This window comes from Papaver somniferum, chromosome 3 (genome assembly GCF_003573695.1).
Source record: "Papaver somniferum cultivar HN1 chromosome 3, ASM357369v1, whole genome shotgun sequence".
NCBI lineage: Eukaryota > Viridiplantae > Streptophyta > Magnoliopsida > Ranunculales > Papaveraceae > Papaver > Papaver somniferum.
This window is the reverse complement of record NC_039360.1, coordinates 59,215,256-59,230,758: the sequence shown is the minus strand read 5'-3', so window position 1 is coordinate 59,230,758 and position 15,503 is coordinate 59,215,256. Positions and strand designations below refer to the sequence as shown.

General features: G+C 34.8%; 1 pseudogene; it reads right to left on the bottom strand.

Annotated features, from left to right (window-relative positions):
• Positions 1-712: 712 nt before the first annotated feature.
• LOC113356255 lies at positions 713-14,307 on the bottom strand (annotated as a pseudogene).
• Positions 14,308-15,503: the final 1,196 nt, after the last annotated feature.

Here is a 15,503-nt window from a genome sequence, read left to right as displayed (position 1 = left end):
CTTTACTTTATAAATTAAACAAACCAGTCATATCATTCCATATGTTCCTTTACTTTACCTTAAAATGTTCTTTTTGTTTTTTGTAACCCGTAGGATTAAGTGAATAAAATTAGGAAAAGATTTTGCTCTAGCGCTGCTAGATCATGTTTGATCTAGCAGCACCAAGGCCTAGCAGGTGTCCGTTTGTGATGTCAGCTAACCAGTTCTTTTAACTTCAGTTAGACCCAAACATACTCGACCATATTTTGAATAAGCCGCGACTTTTTAGGTGACTTATATTCACTGCCTTAACTATTTTTAGCTACCTCGTTATTTTTTTCCCTTTCTTTCTTTTATTCGACACAATCCATTCTTCCTTCATTCTTAATCAAGATGAATATTTCATCCAAAACACGTACAATCTGTACTAAGCTCTGGCAACTGTTTTGTCATAGTTGATCACCATCTTCTCTATTTCAGAAACACAATTCTTATTAACTTCTCAAACCCATGAAGGACATGATTTGTGTGGTTCAAAGGTTCATTGATTTTTTGTGTGCACGTACAATCCAATAACTCCTAAAGAAAAAACTCCATGTGCATGTGAATGTCTCAAACTAGAGCGATAAACATATGGGTGGAAAGTTGGATAAAGATGAAGATGATTCCTAGTGGCATCTTATCGAAAGTAATATTAACCAACTGTAGGTCATATTGTTAGTTGGTAACGAAGTCGATCGAAATAACGTTGCTCCATTGTAAGTATTAGAAAGTTTTAAGCCAATACATATAGCATCATCAACTGTTATATAAAGAGGAAAAAATAATACATGCTTCTGAAGGACACTAGCATTTCAGGTCAGAAACTATGTATGATAAGGTATTCGACCACTAGTAGTCTTTCAAGTTGTGGACAGTAAGGGATCAATAACTAAGTAGAACATCTATTTTGATACATTAATCTTGCTGGAGAGTTGAGCTAATTGAGAGAATACTGTCCTTAGTAGAAGACGGTACTAACATTTCCACCTGATAATGAGGCACTTTGGATGCCATAACGATTAACCTCCAAAGCATTTGATGGTATGCTGGCACCGGAAAGGATTGCTTTTTTAACATCTGAATCGATAGGAATACTTCTTCCGCGTCTTCTTCTATATGACCAATTAGTACTTTACTCCTATAAGAATCTTAAAAATAATAGCAAGACAGAAACAAAATTCTAATAACAACACAAAAGAGATTAATATAAACACTTACCTGCAGTTGTTGGTTTTGCATTTGAATTTTTCTTTGCCATTGCATACTTCGTTGCCATAATTTTTTGTTTTTTTCTTTTGCTATTTGTTTCTTCCTTGCCAGTTCGTGTTCGGCATTTCTCTTTCTTTTCCCTATTGAAAGTTTAGAAATAGTTTCAGTGGATCCAGCTTATGTTCGTGGTCGTGGATTAGTTAGGTGTGAGCCTGAGGTATGAAGTTGGTGCAACTTTAGTCTTCAACTTTCACAAATAAAAAAGAAAATTTTTCGTTCTAAATCGAAGATAAAACATAGTATATAGATGCAAATATATACCAAAATCAGTTTACCCGTTACAGGTTTCCCACAAATTTAGAGAATCTTCCCCTATTATTGCCGCCAAAAATGGAGATATATCTTGATATTAGTATTACTTAAAAATACGCTAACTGTATCTGGTAGCTAAAAATTCGTTTGGATCTAACTGAGCTTAAAGAACTGGTTAGCTGACATCACAAACGGACACCTGCTAGGCCTTGGTGCTGCTAGATCATATTTGATCTAGCAGCGCTAGAGCAAAATCTTTTCCATGAAATTAAGTGTGCTAACTATTACTCACTCCAGCAAAACAGATTCCCTTTAATCTAGTCCTTACGAACCATGAGAGTACTGTATAAGCATTTTATTGACTTTGTTAGAAATATCACATTCTTTCTTCTTATGATCTATCTCTTTCTCCCTGCAAATCTATTGTCTATTTTTTTGACTTTTTGTTTTGCTGAAATCTGCAAGTGGAATTATTGGGCAAGTTTTATTTGCCTTTTTGATGGTGTTTTGTATTGCAGCAGTGCCAAATTTGGCCAAGGAGTATATTGTTGGTGACCTCATGGGTTAGTGGGAAGACGTATATTGTTGGTGACAGCCTAGGTAAGCCATTTAAAACACAATTCCAGTGTCATTCCAATAGGAAAATTGATATATCAATTAGATCTTTTTTTTGTTGTAAATGTCTAAATGTTGTTTACAGTAATACAATTTAAAATGATATTCTTACGCGCCGAGGGGGATCCTGGTTCTCTTGGATATACAAATCAATTAGGCGATAGCCTTAATAGCGCATGGTTGATTTTCGGTCCCTTGTAGATTTTGAGAATTACTTAATGCTAGTCAATTGACATAACCTGCAAACCTCGATGTGAGCTTTTATGTTGTTATTACGTAATAATAATGGCTTTTGTTAACTTATATACTTGTATACATGTTAAGGTTTAATAAAGAATTATTTTGTATCTTTGGAAATTGTGTTTTTTTGTCATATTCTACTAGAAATTTGTTTTTTTTGCACTAAAAACAACAAATTTTGTTTCCAATGCAAATAATTCTGTTTTCAATGCAATAAAACAAACAAATCTTGTTTCCAATGCAAGAAATTGTTGTTTTAGTGAACCTTAACATGTATACGGGTATACAAGTTAACAAGATCCAATAATAATAGTAGCAAAAAAAAAAAAAAAAGTATGTCTGCTGCGAAAAAGTGCTTATCCACATCATGTTAATGATTGATTGCCTACTTCCTTGGTGTCCATTTGTTTCGACTTAGATGGATTCTTTGTATCCAACCTTTGTGCATATTCTTTATACGCCGAAGTAACAATGCTTCCTGAACCACACAAATGGAATTCAATTTATACCGGATGCAACCAGTGATTACCTTAATATGAAGGTTGGTAGTCTCTGTCTGGATATCCTTTTTACCTTAATCTAATAATGATCATACTATATAGCTTATATTTGCAGATGATATCATGAAGAGATTTGTTCAAATGGGAATTTCGAGAATTGATGTACTTGAGGTGAGTCTGTTGGGTTCATTTCATGAGTTCAGTTTCCATTTCATATATACTTGAGTACATGATAATTTTGTTACAATTGTTTTATTATTCTATATACGATTGTGGTTGCTCTGCTTGGTAACAATGAACTAGAGATGTTAGTGGTTGTACATATTGGTGCACCTGTACGTAATGCAAGTGTACATATTGGTGCACCTGTAAGTAATCCAAGTTTACATTTTTGCATCTTAGTTCGATAAGATAATATTAATTTGTTGGTTTACAGTCCATTTGTACACCTGTTACTGTTTGCGCGTACATAAATGTACACCTGCTATTGTTAATGTGTACATAAATGTACACTTGTTGATTTTAATGTGTATATAGTTGAACCACATGGTGAATTTTTGAAACTTCTATGTTTGAAAGATAATACTCAATCTCCTTATTGGTCTAAGGGCAAGGTAACTTGGATAAAGGTTTTCTTGTTCATGAATATTATATGTTGTTGCATTATTATATTCCAGATTCATTATTTGGACAAACTTTAATGAAAATTAATTCAATTACATCACATTTGAAAAGCAAATATGTGTTGATTATGCGGTATACATAAATACGGTTCAAGAGTTTGACAAGAGTGATTCTGGAGCTAGTCCAGATGAGTCTATATCATGGGTAAAGGTATGAGCATTTGATAAGACAATTAAAGCATGTATTAACCTTTGTATTTTCATTTCATTTCTTGTTCTGTTTACTTGGACAAGTAGTGGGCATGTGCGATGCACGTCGGCGACATTATATTTTCTTAATTTTTCCTTCCATTTCTTAAAAATCGGCACTTTCATGTTATTTTCTCATTTGGCTTATTATTGGGTAAAAATGAAAAGCAAAAATATCACTTTTAATGAAACGGAGGTAATTTTTCGTATTCGAAAACTAAAATCCATAGATTCTTCTAAGTAATTTTATAGTGTATGTAGTGAAGTATTTGAGTATCATATAGGCAACATATAAAAGTTACATATACTCTTCCAATTTACCTTTAAATTATAGCTAGTTTTTTGTGATTATAAAAAATAAAAATTTGATATTGTTGTTTATACTGATTGAGTAGGTAATTCAAAGAGCTTTCCAAATATAAAAAATTCACAAAAATCCGATGTACTATTCGAAAGATACGAAGTTTTTAAATATTTGTCTTCTTTTTTTTTATAAAAATGGCATTTCTATAAATAAACAGTTTCACCTATTATTATTTCTTGGTCCCTAATCTGTTAATCATTTCTGTCCTTATTTAGATATATATTAACTAAAAGGTCCCTATTCTGTTAAGCATTTTGGTCTATTCCGTTTGGTGAACCAAAATCCGTTTGGTTAACCAAAAAATGGTAAGGATTTTCATTTTGGCTTGTTTGCATTAAAGAGGGGAGGAGATGGTGAACCTTTAAATGGTTTTACCACGATAATTTGACCTGGACAACCTAATTTATATTCAAAATTGCTTTTAGAATTTATGATTCTGGAATACGATGTGATACACTAAACACTTGCCTTGCCAGTTTGCGCAGATTTTGATTTTGAATTGTTAACGTGCACACAGTGGCACACATGATTGGTAATGTGCATATAATGGTACACATGTTCAAATTTGTAGGTGTGATCATGGTTGTACACATGTATTGGGTGTACAAAGTTGTACACATGTTAATTGTTAAAGTGCGCATACTGATTATTAATGTGTACATAGTTGTACACCTATTGATTCTTAATGTGTACATTGTTGTACACCTATTGATTTTTGATGGTACATAATCCTATTAATCATTGATACACCTTTGACATCAATCTTTTTTTTTTGTAACAGATGCATGAATCACTTGGTCACAGTTAATGAAGAATGTTGAACATGGATATGACACATAGATGATTACCTTTTGATTAATCTATTTATGGATATCACTAGCGTAAGTTTCTTTATCTTTAAGTTTAGTATCTTTATTATTTGATTTTTATTAGGGAATTCAGTTGAGACAAATTATTTGGCATTCAAGTGAGCTTTACAAGAAAAACCTTCGCAATTGAACTCTAAACTTTATTTGGAGTATAATTGACCTTGGTAGTGATGTGGATGATATTCGGGTTGATGATATGTCATCCTTCAGACACTTTAGGAATAATTTGGTTTTATATGTATTAAATTTAGGGACCCATAAGCTCAAAAAGGTAGAACTCTCAAGCTTATCACAAGGTTTGTGGAGGTTGATGATTCAAATACATTTGAGTTTCTATGTTTTGTTTATTCAATTTGGGTAGCTTTATTGGAGTTTTTATAGACCATTCAAGTTATACGTGTGTACAAACTGGTGACCTTGTCTTTTCTCATGAATGGCATGTTTTGTGGGTATGTATGTTGTATTTTCAGAATTTTGTAGATGTGTACACCATTGTCCATCTCCCGAATATATTACATGTTTTGTAAGTAAAAATGTTAGATTTGCTAGGTTTTGGTAGATGTGTACTAGGTGTACACCATTTTCATGTCTCTTTGATATATGTGTACTAGGTGTACACCATTTTCATGTCTCTTTGATATATGGCATGTTTTATGGGAATGAATATTGGACTTTCTAGCTTTTTGTAAACGTGTACATATTTGTACACCATTATCATGTCTCACTGATATACGACATATGGGTATGGATATTGGAATTTCTAGGTTTTTGAAGATGTGTACATAGTTGTACACCATTGTCTTGTTTCACTAATATATGGCATGTTCTACGGTATGGATATTGGATTTTCTAGGGTTTTATAAATGTGTACATAGTTGTACATCATTGTCTCGTCTCATGTATATATTGCTTATTCTGTGTAAGTATTAAAATTATAATTCTTTAATATTATATGTAAGAGTGTTATGCACCTTACCATCAGAGAAAGCTGATATTTCTTCTAATTTACAATGCTGATAATTTTCCCCACTGCCACTGTTTTTCCTGCAAATAAATACCACAACACCCTATTAGTATGAAACCAACATAAAAAGTCCAAAGACTTAACAATTGACATGCATATTACCTTCAGTACGGAGAGTAAACCGCCCAAGCTGTGGGAAATCTGAGAACTTCTCTACACATATCAAGTTACTAACCTAGAAATACAAAACAAACTGAATCAGCAAAAAAATAAAACATTATCAGGAATATAAGTTCCTGTCAAGGGTTGATAAGCGAAACCCATATCAGAAACAGACTCTGCAAATGAGAACATCTAGTGAAAGAAGGTTAAAGGTTCCCAAGAGTCGACCTGAATCCGGCATACAACCACAGCACCATTCTTTACAAAAAGAATCTTCTTTTTCATGGGTTTAGTCTTGGGGTCGATTTGTGCCAGTAGCTCAACAATTTCACACTCCTCAACGGCAGAATGAACATGTAAAACTGCCTTGTAACCAGCAGTGAAAATAGCCTGGAAGAAAAACAAACAAACTATAAGTCAATTTGAGTCACCATAAGCATGTAGATAGAAACAAATACAAAAAGCCAGCACAGAAGGCAAGTTGAAAAAACCCTCGAGGTATAACACATACGTTATCGAGCAATTCCAGGATTTGCAGTTGGGCATTGAACTCGGTAACTGCAGTTATTGGATTTGCTGCAAGGAAGAACGTAATACATTTTAGTGTGTATGGGGAAGTGGAAAGAATTAATAAGAACCAGGAACATGGATAGGACAGCAAGTATACATTAAAGGCAAAAAGAACAGAAAAGCATCTACCACGGCAATCTTCCACTAAAGCATATACCAACCTTCACTTACACTAGCAAATACTTCACTAAAATGAGTGTCAAACTTCCCAATTAGTCAGGAAAAATAGATCTAGATTATACAGATAAATACTTAAAGATGTGTTAATCAGTGTAATGATAGAAAAACATATAGCAAGAAGTCTAGTATCATTGCTGCTGATGTTGGAAAAGAACTTTTAGCTCAGATCAGTCAAAAATGATAAACCCTTGTACCCTTTTTGGGAGCGAGCTAGAGAATTATCACCAAGACGAAAAAGTGTTCACAAAAGCATTAAGGGACGACATTCAAAATGTAAGGCTTGAAGGTCAAAGATCTCAGGGAGGCGTCCTCTTTCCCCAACATGAATGATACCATAAAATTTAAGGTTTTACATTTCCCACGTCAGTTCTGAACGCCATTTATGGAATTCAACATACAAGCTGGCCAAAATAGCAAAATGCATCATTCTGGAATGGAGCTTACCAGTACTACATAACACAAAACCCTCCAATATGTCTTCCTCTTCAATCCCGGATAATTTGACACGTACATTTTCACCAGGAGCAGCATGTCTTACTTTGTTTTCATTACAATATACAGCAAGCACTTTAACTTGAGCCTGTAAAAAAATTCAATTTATACTAAATCTTACCCTCTCCGAGCGGAAACAAAACCAGATAAAAATGCAATTTATAAGATAGATAATAGATTACCTTATTGGGAAGAACCACTAAATTATCTCCCTCCCTGATACTGCCAGATTCAATTTTGCCCATTACAACAGTTCCCATGTCCTTAAACTTGCCAATAATTGGCATCCTGATAGAAGCAAAATAATGAGAGATAAAAAAATGAAGAGATAATAACGCAATTTAACGCCGGAAAAAGGAATCGTGCTGTGCAAAATTAGATACTGTTACTGTCACACAGAGATGAGAATGAGATTCAAGTTACTTGGCAAGAAAAGGGGAGAAAAAAAAAAGGAACCGTGCGGTGCAAATTAATCACAGAGATGAGAACAAGATTCTAGTTACTTGACAAGAAGAAAAAAAAGGAAGATGTCTCCACGCGATTACATATTCAAAAAAACTGGTGGAAGAAGAGTTCAGAAAAAATGAATTTGCTAGTAAGTGACAAAAAAACAGGCAGAACAAAGAATATGAGACTGCTACATCTATAGGAAAATTCAGGACACTTTGGGCAGGTACAGCATTAGGGAAGCGCTAACGTTTAAAGGAAGATAGATCAACAATCCCAATAAAATGTGCCTCACTGTGCTCAAGGAGATCAACAAACAGAACCACAGAAGGCCTAAAGAATGAAAACCTTTTCTGAAAATATATTGATAAAAATGGATTTTAACGGTCCGAAGCATAAATGTAGCAAGAATAGATTCAAAATTAGTTTTAAGGGGCGAAAAAACGAACAGGATTTCTACAGTTCACTAGTTTAATACTAGAACAAAGGTTGCATGGCTTGGAACATTCCCATGATAGGGCATACATGTGTGTGGGCACATTCTAAGAAACAAATGATCAAGTTCTATGTCAGCAGATTCTTGCGAGGTACCGTCCTAGCAACATGAAGTAAAGAGTTACAGGTTCACTACTATCACGAATCACTAGATTTAGGGTTTGTGCAGCTACAAGATACAACAGGGTGAACCATTTTTACACACTGAAAATAGCATGTTCCTTAAGACTCTAGAAGAACAGCCAGGCATTAAATCTTCATTCTAGCACCCTATACAAAAAAGTGAGTACTTAACAGAATCTTCTTTAAAAAAGTAAAACTTATAATAAAACCCTGGGAATAGAAAATTAATCTTTAAACTTCTATGAATCCATTACTGGCATCAATTCAGAGAAGACTCGAGTACTTTGATAACTTTGAGACAAGCCAAAACAATTACTACCAACAAGGACTGAGCATTAAAAACTAAATTTATTGCGCATAAGTATTTCCATAAAACAGAATACAGGAAAGAGAGGACAAACACAATGTGATTTACATAGAATAATGTAGATAAATAGAAGTTAAGGAAAAAACAAAACAGCTCTATAAATATCTTACCTGACTGGACCTTTAGGATCTCTCTGAGGAACTTCAATAACATCCATAACCTCAAAAAGACATGGTCCATCCCACCAAGGACAGACACTCTTATCCATACGTGTTTGCATGTTTGAACCAAGCAGAGCAGATATGGGAAGAAATTGAACATCTACATGTTGCGAACAAAATACATTCGTTAAATATTCACCCAGAGAAGTTAGAAGCACGGGATACAGCATGAGATTGTATACTCTAATATCAGAACGTTCGCAGCATATTTCCCTTTAAGAGATTCCAAGGGATTTCTTGCAAATTGTCGTAAAAAGCGAAATCATATATTAAATGTTCAAAATTCATACATTAGACAAAGATACACACATATGGTTATCACTTCTAACAAGAGCCTCCTGACAAAGTACAGAAATGCAACCCAGTATTGCTAGAGACACGATGCAAATCTAGTATCTGAGTGGAGGTAATCCAGAATAGAAGTATTGCACACAATATCTAACATCTAAAAGCACCAAGGAACTAAGTGAATGAACCTTTACCTTTCTTCACGTTGTAACCCGAAAATTTAAGAAAAGGTATCATCTTTGACCCTATTTCAGTGTACCTAAAGAAAAATATTTGCTCATTAGTAAAAATTTGGAATCTAAAAAAAGAAGGAAAAAATACAAAGACAAAGGCTAAACAAGATAAAGCACATGGGAAGCACCTCTCTTTGGACCATTGCACAGTTGGATCATCCATTTTGTTTATTACAACGAGCAACTTAGAAACACCCAAGGTTTTGGCAAGAAAAATGTGCTCTCGGGTTTGTCCACCTCTTTCATATCCAGTTTCAAACTCTCCTTTCCGAGCAGAAATTACCTGAATATTAACAATCAGTATCTTCAATAATCCCAGAAACAAAAATTTAAGAACTACCCATTTACCAACCAAAACTTACCAACACCCCTATATCCGCTTGAGAGGCTTCACTGATCATATTTGGGACATAGCTCTTGTGACCCTGAAGAAACCAGGCATCGGGCCAAGATCAGATTCAAGATAATTTAGAGAACTGCAAGAGATGATTTTGATACCATAGAAACACAGATCTACTTTCCAATGTCACATTCTATTGTCCTACGAAAGGCTCTCCACTTAGTATAAATACGTGAACTAATTGAGTTCTTTGGGCAACATTTGAATCATTAATAAGACGAACCTACTGACAACTTCAGTCTGAACTAAGATAAATGAAAAGAGCATCAAGAGAGGGAAAAGAAAAATACCAGGGCATCCAGGATTGTGAACCTCGTGTTTTCCGTCTCGAAATGTGCTCTACCAACCTCCATTGTCTTTCCCTGCAGAACACATTATGGAATAACATGCATTATTTCAGTAACCAGGATAAAAAAATGTAGTGTGATGGTCAAAGGAGTCATGTCAGTCATATCACATGGTACTCTATGATCAGTAATTAGCAGCGGTTTTTATAGCGACCGGGTCCAGTCTCATCATTCGAAACATCAGTATCAACATGTGCCTTAACTCTTTCAAATGGGAAATAAGACAACCTCACGCTCTTCAAGGAAAAAAAAAAGTTAATTTGATGGGCTGTGATAGACACATCTCGTTATTACGCCTCAAAAACTTCTATACAATGATTCATTTCGTGAAGTTTTATCTACTCCAAGATCTTATGTTCCTAGTTGCAATAAAGAGGATGCAATGTCGCAGCTTTAAGTTTGAGGTTAAGCAAACGCCTTTGGCCTGCTTCAACTTGAAACTGCACCTCAGTGCAGCCTCATTCTTTGAGTATGTTGCCTGGCCGGTCTACATCTCAGCACTTCAAGGCATACACAAAGTTTAAATACTATAAGGAACAAACCTTTACACGCTCTTCCTCATTTGTGTCCATTATATATGCCATGTACCTAGTACACAGAGGAAGGGAAAAAATAATTAGGTTCAATCCCATAATTTATCCAAATAGAAAGAAAAAAAGGTTTCTAAACAAGAAATGTTTCAACTGTGCAACCAAAGAAGTATGGTCATATATGGGAGCTTCAGTATTTTTATTAAATAAGCACACAAAATTTAAATGTTTGTCTGCTAATCATCTCCATCTTTGGATATATATATATATGTATATATAATGTATGTACATATTTAAATGTTTACAAAAAAAGGGTAATGGACATCGCGAAAAACAGAAGATTATCTAACCAGCTTTCACGACTCTTATCCTTGGCTTCCTTCTCATATTTCTGGATTGTTCGATCATCCACCTGACCACTGAGAAAAAGAATTTGCCCACCAGCTGTGGACTTACCGGCATCTGCATTCGAATAAAGCATAGATCTGAGGATCAATGAGATAATACCCAATTGACTAATCTTATCCTACTATATCTAAAACCAAACAGCAATATTCAGCAGGAGATAAGCATCAGACCAAATACATTTACAAGAATGGAAGAAAAGAAGCATACACATTCCTCAACTTAGAAAGCATAAATAAAATGTTGTGCTGAGAAATTGTATTTGCAAACTACCAAACACATATGTGATTAAGCTAGCTTTGATGCAAAGTGCATGCTTCAGCCTCAACCAAGTAGAGATTTCATCCTCAAACAGATATAGAGATAATAACAAGCTTTCAAACAAACGTATGAAATAGATAGATTTTTAAGCATATTTTGTCTAAGATCTGAATTACTATATGATGGCGGATCATAATCATCACAGTTCAGCATTTCTATACTACCACTGTTCATACCATTGCACTGCAGCAAATAACTAATGGAACGCGACAATTAGGCGAACTTACCAACATCACCAATAAAAACGACATTCAAGTGCCGCTTTGTCTGTTCTTCCTTCTACCTCTTTAGCTTTTTCAGGACTAGCCATCTCCTCGTCTTTAACTGAAATGAAATAATACATAACATAGAAGTTAGACTGACAGTTCAAGATATTGGTATGACAACTTCAGAGCAAAGCAAAAGCATTATGATTACCAGTAGGCTCTGAGTGCAAATGTTGATCACTTGAGTGGACCTCTTCCTTGACATCATCTACCAGAAAGAAAACATAGGATAACTTTGCATTAATTAGATAATTCTTAGTTCTTATCAATTAAAGAAAGCACAACTTATACTAATATGACTGCTATCTATTCAGTATAATACTGAGAATTCCTTACAAAATTCTTGGTTAACAATTCAAAGTACTACAGTCTACATAAACTCAATATTTGTTTCCTAGCCAAGACATTGGTAGCACTGAGCTAATAGAGACACAGATTTCATAAAATTGAAACCCTAAAAACATAGTCAGGAACACATAACGAGTATTAAGCCATAGAACTAACCTTCCTCCATTTTATCATGTGTCTCAACTTCTTCAGGAGCAGTGATTTCTCCATTGTTGTCATCTGATAAACCATCAACCAAAAAAAAGACATGAAATCACTTAGAAAATAATTCCATTTCTAAAGTAGATAAACCGAAGGAGGATAGTTAGGTGGTAGAGTTTGCCACCTGCAGAGTCCAACTGAATGCGCTTTTGGATTTCGTCTTCGGGATCCGTTTTCTTGAAGTAAACCAAGGATCCGTTTTCTTTCTCTCTGCGCTCACGAGCCCTCTTTTCCTCTACTTTTTTTCGTTTCAAGATTTCTATTTCCGCAGCCGCAGCTACTTTCTGTCTGTACAACTTTCGTTCATACTCTTTCTCTTGATCAAAAGCTTGAGGTGGCTCTCTTACTCTTTTTTTCCGTTTACTAACAGTTGGATTATAAAAGAAATCCTTCACTTCCTTACGAAAACTTCCAGGCACGCTCTCAAGAGAGTGGAGAGCCATGTCTCCATCTAAACACATTCCAGCTAACTTATCAGCTACTTTATTAGTTGTACCTAATACACTAATGAACTCGCAACCCTTGGATGCCGTATCCAATTTTTGAATAGCCTCTCTTAGATGTCCAACCAAATTCAGATATTCCAAAGGAGCATGCCCCACATCATTTACTGCCCTCACAAAACTTTGGTTATCACTGCGAAGACTTAGCTTCAACTGTTCGGGGTTATAATCGATTGACCTTCAAATAGCAACTAATACAGCTAAAGACTCACAGGCATATGAAGAAAATATGCTAGGAAATTTGAGATATTCACCATATATCCATTCAGGATGATCGTCACGAAAAACAAATGCTCCCCCACATTTATTACCTTTTTTGCGAGGTATCAAGGATCCATCAGTATATGCCCTCATCACATCTTGTGGAGGACCTGAACAAACTTCATCTTTCGGCAACTCATCTCCTAGAACTTGAGTTTGAGGTCTCAAGATTTTTGGATCAGGAACTTTGAGAACTTCAGAAAGCGGGGAAGAGAGTACTCTCACTCGGTCACATAAATTTCTTCTGATAGAATGCATGCTTCCTCTCTCCTGAACTGCTCTTTTGCATATAAAATTCATCTTTAAGACTTTATAACTACATGAAACATAGCATGGTAAAGTTTAGTCTTTTGTTCATTCTCATTTGGAGATATATCAAGATTGTGATCTAAATGAGTTAGATGCAGATTAAGCTAAAACATCAAGCAACCTTTGATATATTATCTGTTCAAGCAAGTTAATGCAGAGCAAGAGATAAGGATGTGTATAAGTAAGGTTATGCTCCAAATTACACTTTTAAATCAAGATTATAACATGTCGATTATGCATATCTTTAAACGTATTCAAGATTAAACTCAGACACACCAAAACCTAAATGGAACTGTTTACTCTTCACAAATCCGTACAAGAAAAACCTAATTGCAGAAATTAGGGGATTCATTGATCATATAACAACCATAATCAACCGAATTTGATAAACAACATTACCGGAACCTAATTAAGAAATTCATTTGATAAAGATTAGTACATTACTGGAAATCACCTGATGATCGAGACGATGAAGAAGAAGGCGCTCTAGGATATGATGGAAACTCAAGGCGTAGCTTTAGAAATGAAATGGAACCTCGACTGTTTTGATTTATAGAGAAAAAGAATAGAACGATTAAGTACACTTCTTTTCTCGGTCCCGCAAATTTGGGTCTCCTCCGGTGTGTCTGTTGGTTCATCATGATTACACCCAAAACTGTAGTCCAGCGCAGCATCGCAGAGAAGCTAATTGATGACTAGGCTAAATTTTTCTCTTTGAGTTCTTGAAAAAACAGCAAGGGGTTCATATTCCCAAACAAAAATTCAACAGATGACTAGGCTAACCCTTCCTCTTGAGTTCTTGGAAAAATTGGATACTCACGGGGACGTGAGTTGCGAGGAAAACTTTGCTATTCATTTCTAGGTGTAGAAAACTGAGGTGCAACTCCTGGTTTGAGATAGAGAACATGAAGAAAGACAAACTGCAGTTTATGAACTGCTGTTAGGTTTGTTCTAAATGAAATTGCTTCTCGTTTATATAGTGGGAAGAAGATACAAAAGAAAGTATTACATGCTATTGGTTCCATTGCCTTAAAATAATGTCACTTATATAGACCGTTAGATTTATAACTAATCAAGATAGATATTCATCTGAACGGTGATACTGCGCCTTTTGCGTATCTGAGGGCATTATCGAACATGATTAATTATAGGGAATATACTAATGACCCATTCTCGCGCGTATGTTAAGCATATGATTAGGATTAATTATAGGGAATGCTAATTACTCATTCCCGCGTCTATGACGAATTGACTATCAACCATATTTTATTTTTGGTAAACTTGCATTCCCCCCTTTTTACAAGTTCCGGGTCAAGTTCCATTTTTCTTGAACCGCATATATGATTTTAAGCCCAAAGAAAAAACAAAAGAGATAAATTTATGGGAAACTTAGAAGCAGATCCAAAAAAAAATGATATTCTCATTGTCAGATCCACAATTAATTTTAGTTACCGTGATACCCATAATCATTTTCGTGACACCCATAATTATATGAAATTATTAAAAATGTAGGCATGACGGATTATGCATCCGCATGACAGGTTATGCATCAGAGGTATAATTGGCAACGCAACTTGGATATAACATATCTAAAAATCCGCGCCTTGGAATTTTACAAATTTTATATCGTTGGAAATCTTTTTAAAAGAGCTACGCAACGAGTACAAACAAGAATATCAAATTTTTGTTTTTCACGAAAAAATCGGAGGTGATCATCATTTTAGGCAAAATTTTCGAAAACTTCATACATAACCATTATGCAGCCACCAAAAAAAAGATGCATAACACATTCTGCAGACGCATAACGAATTATGCAACCATTTTTTCCACTGCACAACAAATTATGCATTTGGATAACAAAGTTATGCATCTATAACAAGTTATGTAACCATTGTTTTGGTTGATTTTAGTGCGTACATAAAAAAAATTGATGCATAATGCAGTATGCATCGATATTTACGGATGCATATCAGGTTATGCATCTATTTTCTCGATGCATAAAGGATTGTGCAACGATTTTCTCGATGCATAATGCATTATGCAGTCATATTTTCGGATGCATAACAGGTTATGCATCCATTCTCACGACTGCATAACATGTTATGTAGATATTATTGTAGGTACATGA